This window comes from Atta colombica, unplaced genomic scaffold (genome assembly GCF_001594045.1).
Source record: "Atta colombica isolate Treedump-2 unplaced genomic scaffold, Acol1.0 scaffold260, whole genome shotgun sequence".
Taxonomy (NCBI): Eukaryota; Metazoa; Arthropoda; class Insecta; order Hymenoptera; family Formicidae; genus Atta; species Atta colombica.
In genome coordinates, this window is record NW_017259360.1 from 36,710 (window position 1) to 46,167 (window position 9,458).

Sequence of the window (9,458 nt, forward strand, 5' to 3'; positions counted from 1 at the left end):
TAATGGATCATAAGCACGCGGCATCTCAGTTGATGCCTTTAAAGATTAATGAATCGATCACAATAAGTATGATGTGAAAAGTATGGCTGACCATCGTGCGGACGATGAGGACATGGATGATGTGAATACAGACAAGTTATTTGAAGCAATGGAAGTAGACTTTGAGAATATAATGGATCAAGAGTCATCCAACAAAAAAGTACCAACGATACTGAATGTCGTATTGGATTGAGCGGCAATATGGATCACGCAGAGAAATTTGTGCAGCCTTCGGAAGTCCATGCGTTGAACATTCGTACTAAACATTCGTACTGCATAATCTGTTATTATTATACAACGTATATGATACCTCAGCTTTATGTCCACCATATATGATTTATTTGCGGAATATTAGCGTTAAAGGAATGTATCTTGTCAGGAAGCACAAAGAAATGTTCTTTCTATACACTAGACAGCAGGTGATTGTGTTCGGAATGTAGATGTAGCAAATGGAGCGACGTGTGCACACATTGGTGGCGAGTACGCGAGTGGCGAATATGCGAGTGACAACGAACAATCTCTTATCGGGCGAAAGATCGTCACGTTTAAGTATCGTATATTGACAAGTGCGGATAAATTCTAATCACATCGAACCGCGGTTTTTAAAAGATGCTGCAACTCTAGAGCGAGACGCTGTAGAAAGACACGGTAGTGTAAAAGTGAATACTACGTTCAATGACGAGTTCACAACGAAGGATAAATGTGCTAATAAGAACATAATTACAAAGAACAGCGAAATATATCGATGCACCGATATGCGCGTATGATACGAGCGATACGTCGTCGAACCTATCCTAGCATCGCTCGAAGAATTTCAGAAACGTAACAGCGGGCGTTATCGCGAATCCTCAACTTGACTGTTAACGTGAACAAATCCCCTGCGCGCGGAATGTCACACCGAAGTATCGCAGGAAATAGCGATGAAACGAGCGGTGTTCGTATGGACAATGAGTGTTTCGCGTGGTCGATAATCGCCACTCTATACTAGGCTAAAAATCATGTGGATAGAAAATCATATCCGCATTATATGACAGTGTTGAATCTCACGGATATCGAATTTCCAATGACATTAAAAAACATTTCTAAATTCAAACGGTTGAACACGGTCGATCAATGTATACAGCATTGAAAATGGAAACAGGTCCATCCTCTGCGACTCACAGATGACAAGAAGGAGAAACATATCTCCTTACAAGATTCAGGCAACGATAGCCTTGGCCACTTTGCGTGGATCAAGAACCTGTCGCGTCTTGTGAGATCGCAATTAATAGGAACAAGAAGTTTTTCTACGATCGGTAAGTATAATAAGAAAAGTCAAAAAAAAAGAAAAAAAGAAATAGCGAAAAATGATTACTCTATTATTTGCAGGTGCCTTCATTACTTCAGCTCATGCGAAAAATTGCAATTGCACGAAGTGGACTACCAAAAAATCAACGACTGTGCCGAGTGAGGATGACAGGTAGCTTGAATTCGGCAACTATAGCAACCAGGAACGAATGCCGTTCATCGTCTACGTCGACCTGGAGTGCGTTCTACGTAAGACTGAATTCGACAAGAAAAACGCGTCGTTGTATACGTATCAGTGGCATGAAGCGTTTAGCATAGGTTTCTACGATGGGCGTATGACGACACATTATCATCGTATTACTTCCTTCGTGATGAAGACTGTATAGCGCGGACTATATTCACGCGACAATTCAACGATTTGGCGCATCGCGCGTGAAAAATATCGTATTCGCCAATGTTCCCATGGAAACATTGTCTAAACAGCAATGGGAGGCGTACCGTAGCACGACGCGTCACATCTGCGAGAAATCGTTCGCACCGAGTCCACGATTATTGTCATCTCACCGGTAGATACGCGGTCCAGCGCATTCAAATTGTAACTTAAATTATAAATATGTTCTATATTCTGGTCATATTTCACAATTTATCTATGATGTCCATTTTATAATTAAGGAAATTACTACTGTGTACGATGGATATATAGATGTATTATCGATAACGAAGGAAAAATATATTTCATTTACTAAACATATCGATAGCACCAAAGACAAAAATGAAAAAAATTTTCAGAAAAATGGTGTAAAATTAAGATTCATTGATTCTTTCAAATTTCTAAATGCAAGTCTCGATAAATTGGCGTCGTATCTCGACAAAGGTAAATTAAAAATTGTACGTTCCGAATTTTGCAAGTTCAGCGCGGAGGAGTTCGATCTTCTCACATGAAAAGGTGTCTTTCCATATGAATACATTGACTGCGTCAAAAAATTGTAGGACACGCGCTTACCACCGCGTGAATTATTTTTCAGTTCGCTGACAGGCGATATCGTCTCTGAGAGCGATTATGCCGTGAACATATGGCAGCGATTTTTCGAACGCGGCGAGTACAGTACTTGAAAACTGATGTCTTGTTATTAGTTAACATTTTCGAAAATTTCCGCAATAGTTGCGTCGCGAATTACTGTCTCGATCCCACGCATTATTATACATTGCCAGGTTTCACGGGACACCATGCTGAACATACGCGTGTAAGATTCGAGTTACTCACACATTGATATGGTCATGTTCATTGAGCGCGATATACGCGGCGGTCTTAGTCAATGTTCCGGTAGATACATGCATGTTAATAACAAGTACATGTGTTCGTTCGACCCATCGAAATCGTCATCGTACTTGATGTACTACGATATGAATAATTTGTACGGATGGGCGATGTGTCAACCATTGCCATATGCCGAATTTCGATGAGTCGAAGACGCTGCGAATTTTGAGTGAAATCGTTTCGGATTCACCTTACCTACCGGTTATATTCTCGATCTCAAATATCCACAGCAACAACGATCAACACACTGATCTACCTTTCTGCCCAACCGCGATAAAAGAAGTTTATCTTCGCGCTCGACAAGCGCGAAGATAAACTTCTAGCGATGTTGTATAAGCAGCGTTACGTTATCTACTATCGCAATCTGCAGCAATGTATTCGTCACGATCTTCGCATAACAAAGATCCCGAGTGTTACCATTCGCTCAATCTCCATGGTCCCGCGATTATATCGAACTCAATACAATTTAGAACGTGCGCGAAAAACGATTTCGAAAAAAATTTGTATAAACGAATGAACGACGTGGTATTCGGTAAGACCATGGAGAATGTGCGCAATCACGTTGATGTAAAATTAATAACAAATGGGACGGACGGTATGGAGCGGAGGTAATGATCGCGAAACCAAATTTTCACAGCTGCGCTTTTGCGGAAAATTTGATCGCCGTGAAAATGCGCAAACTCGAGGTAAAATTCGACAAACCGATTTACGTGAGTATGTGCATACATATCGAAAGTTTGCTTGTATGAATTTCACGAGTCATGTCACCGATGTATCGCGAAAATGCAAAATCATGTATACCGACACGGACAGTCTCATTTACCATATAGAATGCGACGATGTTAAGAATATGAAACGCGATATCATTAGATTCGACACGAACGATTATCCGGCAGACAATGTGTACGGTGTGTATGCGGTGAGAATGGACGGCAAGAAGGACATTAAAAAGGCGAAAGATGTAAAGAATAACATTGCAGTGCGAACGATAACGTTCGATGATTACACGCGATGTTTGAACAAAGAGATCAAAATGACTCGCCGTCAATCGTGTATACGATCTAAATTATACGAGGTGTACACGATATCCGAATCGAAAATCGCTCTGAGTCCATACGATGACAAACGATACGTTGTACCGAACTCGACAGAGACATTACCGTGGGGACATTGGATACCTTTGTAATATATGTTATTATTATGTATTACTTATTGTAATTTACACTTTTTTATATTTATACAAGTATTATTAGTATGTTTTTTATGTAACAGCATTTATTATGTATTACGATTATTGTACTTTCATATAATACATATCGTATGTTTTTACCATTTATGTAAGTATTATATACTACTAATATTTACATTTTATATATCCCATATTTTTTTATCATTTATGCGTATTACTATTATGTATTACTATTATTTTAATTTACATTTTATGTATGTTTTTTTATATTAGGTGTACAACTTTGCTTCCGCCGTTTTTTTTCCGAAATTCGAGGCTTTATTGTAAAAAACTGGTTATACATTTATGATTCAAAGTATTGTCCATCGCTGGCCACTACTTTCTCCCATCTTTCGGGTAGCGTACGAATCCCGCGTCGAAAAAACTGGTCATCTTTTGAGGCTATCCACGAATCGATCCAATTTTTTACTTCTTCATAAGATCGGAAGTGCTGGTCAGCCAGGCCGTGTGCCATTGATCGAAACAAGTGATAGTCAGAGGGAGCAACGTCTGGAGAATACGGCGGATGGGGTAGGACTTCCCATTTCAACGTTTCCAAGTATGTCTTGACCACTTTCGCAACATGGGGTCGAGCATTGTCATGCTGCAAAATCACTTTATCGTGTCTCTCGTTGTATTGTGGCCGTTTGTCTTTCAATGCTCGGCTCAAACGTATCAATTGCGTTCGATACCGATCGCCTGTGATTGTTTCAGTCGGTTTTAATAGTTCATAATACACTATGCCGAGCTGGTCCCACGAAATACAGAGCATGACCTTGGACGTCAAAATCACCGTTCTTGAAGCGTTGAAACCACTCACGACACGTTCTTTCACTAATAGCGGCCTTATCATAAGTATTTGAGAGCATTCGATGAGCCTCAGCCGCAGATTTCTTCATATTGAAGCAAAAAATTAAAACCTCCCGCAAATGACGAGAATTTGGCTCGTAAACTGACATTTTCAATCGAGAATAACTTTATGCAGACACAAATCGATTAATGTTTCTATGAAGTTATGTTGACAGATGCCCAAGTTTATTGTATGACGTCTATGATCTATTTATTTTGACCACTACTTACCGCTAAAGTCATCTATAGGAAAACGGCGGAACCAAAGTTGTACACCTAATATTTATATATATAAGTATTTTGCATCACTATTTTGCATTACTACCTATGTATGTATTCTGCTCCATACTTAAGGCGTTACAAATAATTATGTACTCCAAAACTAAGATGATTAATGGGAAGTAATAAAAAATATTCATTTATATATTGATATATATTTTTTATATATAGAAAAAAAATCAAAACACGAATCAAAATTTTATCAAATCACATTGTTTTTGTGCGATCCATCAAATCCTAATCATTTGATATACCTTATTGACCTCCTTTCTGCGCAATACTTTCTCCACGAAATACATGTCCGGATAAGTAGCGCGATGCAACTCATGCTTGTAAAACGCTCCATCGACGGATTTTCCGCGATCCTCGAGTAGATAAGTTACGAGTAGATAGGGACGCTGCACTTTAACGATTATAAACCTCGTCCAATTTGGCGTGTACCCTTCTCAAAAATCGTCTTTGCTCACGCACCGAATCGCCCACTTTAAATTTTGCCGGATCAGTAATCTTTTTTCGCGCTATACACTGTTCAAGAGTCTTTCGGTGATCGCGGGAGTTATGTCGGTGGGTTCATAGTCCGATGCTTGCACGCATTGTAATCTGACGAAACGCGGCACTCGTCGATTTACTTGTAACTGCCGTTGAGTGTAAACATCTGCCACATGTCATTTTTGAGCGTGCGATTGAACCACTCGATTACTGATGCTTTCAACGTCGAATACATGGAATAGTGATTAAAGTCGTGTTTTTTAAAGATTTTCTACACATCGGCGTTGTAAAATTCCTTCCCCATATCCGTTTGTAAATTTTTTGGACATCTTCTCGCTCGAATTATCGATAGCATCATCCGTCTCGCTTCCACATTTGCTCTTGAGCGGCCCACGCATACTCAACAAATCGATGACGGTGAATATGTAGTAATGTATCTCTGTTGAAGCTTGAGTATGGACGTGAGTACCTGCCACAGATCGTCGTCCTCGAACTATGACGCGCCTTCGCGGAAAATTTCTTCTCGTCGGAGCGTGCAATTTTTTGATGTCTCTTGGAGCTAATTTTTCTCTTTTCGTTGGATCTCTTTTTCATGATTCATCGCGTAATACACAGAGCAAAAGTATTTTTTTTTCTCGCTGACACCATTCGACTAATTCGTTTTGTCTATACGCGATTTAATTTATAATAAGACCGGCTTCGCGAAGTTCCTCGATGATTGACAGCATCTTGTTGTCGTGAGTGTTGTTGCCCGCTCGTGCGAAGCGTCGAGCAATCGTCGCGACGATCTACCAACTTGGGATCGTCCAAATGCACGTAATCAATCGCATTGTCGTTCAATATCATTGCGTGAGATTCCTTCCCAGATTTCTTCTTCTGTTTCTTGGGTGTGATCGACAACAACGACGCGATTACGTATTTGTATTTATATCCCCTATTTCTCAATAATCCGCCTTGCGATTGATGCTTGTGCGCGTTTGTCGCCAGCAGCATGCTCTTGTACTTGTTCATATCGCCTTCCGTGTAGAGGAGACCGTGTAGAGGAGAATTTTCTTGAAAATTAATTCGTAAAGACCAGATGTACCGGCGTATCGTATGCTATCGATAATTATGTTGTCCGCATCATCCACGTCGAAATTGCTAAACATCAATCGATCCTTGTGTAGGTAAACGTCGTACACATCTTTCGAGGCAAACAATTCATCAAGCCATTTTCGCACGTCTTCTAAGAATCGAAGTGTCGCTCAGCGAGCGCGTGACCCATCCACGAAAACAGGTGATATAGCATCAAAAGATGCCAGGTGAGTAAGCGGGATGGGGTAGCACTTCCCAGTTAAGTGTCTCCAAGTAATTTTGGACCATTGTTGATGTGTGCGATGGTGCGTTGTCGAAGGAAAATCAGCTTGTCTTTTCGGATAATGTGATCTTTTTTCAAGCATAGCACAGTGCAATTTGATCAGTTGTGGGTAGTAGCAGTGAGCATTAACAGTTTCACCAGGTTTTAATAGCTCGTAGTAGATGACATCCTCCTAATCACACCAAACGCACATCATTGTCTTCCGTCCGAAGCGATTTGGTTTTGAGGAAGATGTTGATGGTTGGGCGGGATCAACCCAAGATTTCTTGCGTTTAGGATTCTGAAAATAGATACACTTTTCATCGCCAGTCACAATCCGATGCAAGAACGACTTTCTTTTTTGTCTGACAAGGAGAATTTGGTATGTGTTTTGGCGTCGCTCCATCTGGCTATCTGGCATCGTTCAGTTCATGCGGCACCCATTTTCCGATCTTTTGAACCTTCCCCATGGCATGTAGCCGCAAATGGAAATGGCTACTTGAGAAACATCCAATTGCTCGGCAAGCATTTTTTGCGATTGAGTTTCGTCCTCGTCCAAAAGAGCTTGCAATAGACAGTCCTCCTTCTTAGGCTGATTTTCATGCTTCTTGTCACTCAAGTCAAAATTGTCATCATTGAACCAGCGAAACCAATCTCTGCACATTGTTTCCGATAAAGCATTGTCGCCATAGGCCTCCACAAGCATTCGATGCGATTCGGCAGCCGATTTCTTCAAATTGAAACAGAAAAGCAAAGCTTCCCAAATATGCTTTTTTTTAGCAAAAACTAGACATGATTACGAAAAAAAAAGTGTATGTTGGTGTATGAAATTGCTGATGATGTGCACTGGTTAATGTTGACAGATGTCAAACACATAAAAAGAAGTGCGTTGTGTGCCCAAGGTAGCTTTATATGCTCACTAATGCCATCTATGAGCAAAGTAAGTACAGCGGATTTAAGCTGATATACCTGGTAGAGGCTATATCGGGCCTAAAGTGTCTGGATTTATCGTTTAGAGGATACATCTGAGCCGAAAGTTACAGGATTTACCGTTTAGAGGCCATATATGGTCGAAAAAGGCCGGATTTCCCGTTTAGTCTCCATATCTGGGCCGAGAGTGGCCATATTTAGTGTTTAATTGCCATATCTGGACCGCAAGTGGCCGGATTTACCGTTTAGAGGCCATATCTGAACCCATAATGGCGGGATTTACGATTTAGCTGCCTCATATGGAACTAAAGAGATAGGATTTTCCGTTTAGAGGCCATATCTGGGTCGAAAGTGACCGGATTTATCGTTTGGAGGCCATATCTGGGCCGAAAGGATATATTACTAATATTTATTATTTAAATTATTCTTTATCAATTTTAATTATTATTTTAACACTTATAGGTTATATATTTATATTTATAGAGTGATTTTCTAATTCTTTAATTTGGGCTGTGCCAGCTATTTCACAAACTTCATCATTTAAGATTAGTGTAATTATAATTTTTTTGGTGTTGATAATTTTAAGGGAAAGATATTCTTTTTTGGATTTTATGAAATGGCAAGTATAGTATGGGTTAATGTTAAGTCCATTATTTTTGATACTTTTTGTAAGAGTATTAGCGGAATTGAATCGTAGGCCGATAGATTTTGTTGAGGATGAGTCAGAGTTAGTTCCAGCATTTAATGTGGAATATTTTAGTAGGATTTTTGCTTTGATTTTTATAGCTGAGTATGATATGATTATTTTTTTTATGTATTAATAGTGGGAATATTTATTAATTTAATTGGATTATGATGATCGTGGTTGTATATTAATTTGATAGTATTTTTAATTAATTTAATATGTGGGATATTACCACGAATGCGATATGATGAGTTAATATATTTTTGTTGAATGATTATTTTACTTTTTATTTTAAATTTTATGATTTATATTTTGATATTCAAGTTTATATTTGTATTTATGTAGGAAGGGATTAGTAAGTAGGGATTAGTAAGTAGGGGATAGGAGAAAGAATAAAAATAGTATAACAGTATTTTAGAAATAGTAATTGAAGAGATTAATTTAATGTGTGTGTGTGTGTATATATATATATACATATTAGATGTACAACTTTGCTTCCGCCGTTTTTTTCCGAAGTTCGAAGCTTTATTGTAAAAAACTGGTTATACATTTATGATTCAAAGTATTGTCCATGCTGGCCATTACTTTCTCCCATCTTTCGGGTAGCGTACGAATCCCGCGTCGAAAAAACTGGTCATCTTTTGAGGCTATCCACGAATCGATCCAATTTTTTACTTCTTCATAAGACCAGAAGTGCTGGTCAGCCAGGCCGTGTGCCTTTGATCGAAACAAGTGATAGTCAGAGGGAGCAACGTCTGGAGAATACGGCGGGTGAGGTAGGACTTCTCATTTCAATGTTTCCAAGTATGTCTTGACCACTTTCGCAACATGGAGTCGAGCATTGCTCATGCTGCAAAATCACTTTATCGTGTCTCTCGTTGTATTGCGGCCGTTTATCTTTCAATGCTCGGCTCAAACTCATCAATTGCGTTCGATACCGATCGCCTGTGATTGTTTCAGTCGGTTTTAACAGTTCATAATACACTATGCCGAGCATGTCCCACCAAATACAGAGCAT